A 3787-nucleotide genomic window follows, 5' to 3' on the forward strand; every position below is an offset into this window, starting at 1 on the left:
TTATTTTCTAGGGGTGTTAATATTACTAGTTGGTTTTAATAGATGTGAGTGTTTTTTCATAAAAAGTGATGAGAATAGGTTCTAAGAATTTGCATGCTAATTTTTTGCTGTTTAACTGGCTTAATTGGCTCGAATAGCTTCCTTTTGGTAATTTATAAAGTCCAATCTGATTTGATAATCTTTCCCTATTCTAGTCTGAGCCTGAGAGGGATAAAATGGCACTCATCAAAGCTAGTCGAAATTCTGGATCAGAATGTCCAAGTGGACTCATTCTCTACAAGCAGAGAGAATCTGCCCCAGAGATGTAGACGTGCATTTCTGAAACAATAAAATTTGGCCATGCATCGCATGACAAGTAGCTGGCTAAAAGAAGAATCATCTTGTGCTAGAAAGGGACAATATGTGCGGGCTTCGTGCATACATAGGTCAACTAACAAAAGCTTGTTTTTATCACGGAGAGGACGCTCAGATCCACACGACAAGGGGGTCAGCCAGCGACCCAATCAGAACAGTTTGAAAAATCAAATTGCTTTTGGATTTGAGCCAGACTGGCCGTTTGGGTCACATGAGCTAGCAGCTAGCTAGCACTGGCTCCAACCCGATCGTGCACCCGCGCGATATTGAACTGAAAGTGCAGTGTAAAGTAATGTACTTCACATTAACCTTGTGATAGCCCGCCACATGATTAAAGTCATTCGTTGCAGGCTGAGCCGCAAGCGTCGCAACTGGCAACACAGGTTGCGCAAGCAGTGAAAGTTCAAGAGCCAAATTTCTACACAGATTGCCAAGTCCTCGCTGACACGGCTGCAAAAAGAAACCCAGTAAAGTTCATACAGCATTGGACGATAAGACCTCATCTTCGCCGGTTTGTTCAGTTCACTCATGAAAATGAGGCAAGAATCTTCGAGATAAACAAAGAGAACAACAGGATTACTCACAGACAGGCTCGGGATGCTTAGAGCATCTACAACCGGGCGCCCCAAACCTGCCTTAAACGTTCGGGCGGACAGCCTGGTCATTGACCGGTCACAAAAATTCGACCCAGACGGTCTCAAAGGTTCGGGTTGGCCGGTCTCATATTCAGCCCAAATATAAGATGAATATGACGGTGCCCGGGTGCGTCCGCCGACGCCAACCGGCTTAAATAGCCACACCGGCGGATGGCGGTAAGATTCTCTGTTGTTGCATAGGTCAATCACTTCTTGCCGTGTGAACGAGTTAACTTGACACTAGATTACATTTCATCAACTGATGATTGTTCATCGAGTGTCAAATTCGTCTCGTTCATATACATTGATACCCCTACTACAGTGATAGTAGAATTTTATTTTGTTCATCGAGTTGTATCGACAAATTATGATTCAAAAAAAGCAATACTGACATGGAAGTTTCCCTCACCAAGGAGATAGACCCTGATTATGAATATTCTATGTGATAAGCATAGAAGGTTCATAGTGATAGTCTTTCTTCTTAAGAAAGGATGTAATGATGTCAGAACCTTATCGCTTCTGGATGATCCAGCTATTTAAGCCGGTCGACTAGCTCGTCATGCGGCGAGCTGGGACTAATACGGATGTAAAAATCTTAATATGAGCAATTTTTGGTATGTTTTGACAGCCCCGCCGGCCGAGGACGGACGTGATGATTGTCATGCATGGCCCTGCATGTAATAGTTATTTTGAAAATAAGGTACGTGACCCCGCAAAAAAAGAAAAGAAAATAAGGTATATGGCTGCAAATGGTAAAATTTGAGACCCGTCCGGTCATTGTCCACAGGCGCATCAGCGGACGTTTGAGGGCTCAAATTCATAGGTACCGGCTGTAGATGCTCTTATAATCACTTCAACGTTGGTACCTCCCTTTATACTTGCTTAGGTGTGCGGCATGACATCTAAATGCCATGTGAAAAGCTGTTCTCGGCTCTCCTAATGTGCTATCTTGCCCACTGATGTTAGTGACATGTCCTTAAAGTTGAAACAAAAGTTTTAATTGCCAAAAAAGCTTATTCCCTTCTTTACCTCCTAGTTGTGCATTTATGACACAAATTACTAATCTGATGGCATCTCTTGGTAGTATTTTTGTGCAATCGGAGAAGATGAATTAATTCTTGCATTGCGAGTTATTACTGAGGTTGGACAACGATTTGTGGCACACAAGGGGCGGGTACACGAATTTCTGGCCACATGATTGAATTATTATCCATAAAGTGGATCGGCCCCTCGCATGTGTTTAGGGCTTAATCTCCTGCGAATTCCTGCATGAGGCAGCTTTTGGCAGAGACAACACGGTCCACAAATCACACCTCTCATACTTTTTCTTTTGACTTCAAAATTTCAATCTATTGTATCTTTGAGAAAAAGAGTTTCCGCTTTATATTATAAAGCAAACCACCAAGCATCCAAATCTATTGTATCTTTTGACCCTACAGTCCAATTGTTTGCACATTCGTGTTCGTAGTGATGAGGGTTTTGAAACAACACGACTCATGAACACGTTTGGATAGGTTTTACAAACTTCACCAAGTTTCAACTACTTAAACTTGATAAGAACAAATGATAAATTCACCAAGTATGAAAACTGAAACCTAAACACAAACTCTAAACCCTAAATTTCAAACCTAAGCTCTAACCCTAAAATCCTATGAAACTTGGTAAAATTTGAGGAAACTTGATAAAAACTTAATATTACGACTATGAAGCTTGAATGTTTGAAACTTGCAAAATTTTAAGTTGTTGAAATGTATTTAAGATCGACCTTGTTCGAAAGTCCTCGCGCAACGAACACAAATATGCAAATGAAACATAATGATTAACTTTCGGTTCAAAAGATATAGTAGATTCAAATTTGAAGATGAAATGAAATAGCATAGGACGTAGGTTGGATGGTGCATCTTGGTTCGGAGGTTGATTCAAGTTCGACTCTCCGACATGCCGGACTCTACACAATGGAAGTTAACTAAAAATGAGATATTTACGGTGAAATCCTTCTATACGAATTTGATTAATTCTGGCCCCCTCTCAAGGTCACTTCATATATGGAAGGTTAAGGTTCCTTTGCGGATTAAAATTTTTATGTGGTTTGTCCACAAACAAGTAATACTCACAAAGGACAACTTACTTAAGAGGCGATGGGTAGGCAACTCGCGGTATTGTTTTTGTGCTCAGGATGAGACAATACAACATTTATTCATTGAATGCCCACTTGCCAAGTTACTTTGGAGAACGATTCATATAACTTTTAATATTAATCCCCCAGTAGATATTGTGTCTTTGTTTGGGACGTGGTTAGCTGGGGTTGAACAGATTACGGCAGCACGTATTCGGATTGGAATATGTGCGTTACTATGGGCTATATGAAACTGCAGAAATGATATGATTTTTAACAGACAACACAACTTAACTTTTTTGCAGGTTATCTTCAGAGCTACAGCTTGGATCCGTACGTGGTCCTTACTCACTTCTATGGACTCCAGGGAGCCTTTGGTTACTGGGTGCAACCAATGGGAGATGGTGGCTCGGGGTATATTCAACCGGTTCGGATGGCGTTCGCATAACAGGATAGATGGCTAGAGAGCTTGTCCTTATTATCACCGTATCGGTTGTTGTTAGGCCATTTCTATTTTTTCAGATTTATATGCTTCGCTTTTGCTCCGTTTGCGAGCTGTAAGACCTTTTGAGGATACTTTCTGGATTATTAATAAAAGGATCGCATGCATCATCATGATGCAGAGGCCGGAGGTTTTACCTCTATTTCCAAAAAAAATGGTTGGATGGTGCATGCGACTCTG

This window comes from Triticum aestivum, chromosome 7A (genome assembly GCF_018294505.1).
Source record: "Triticum aestivum cultivar Chinese Spring chromosome 7A, IWGSC CS RefSeq v2.1, whole genome shotgun sequence".
Taxonomy (NCBI): domain Eukaryota; kingdom Viridiplantae; phylum Streptophyta; class Magnoliopsida; order Poales; family Poaceae; genus Triticum; species Triticum aestivum.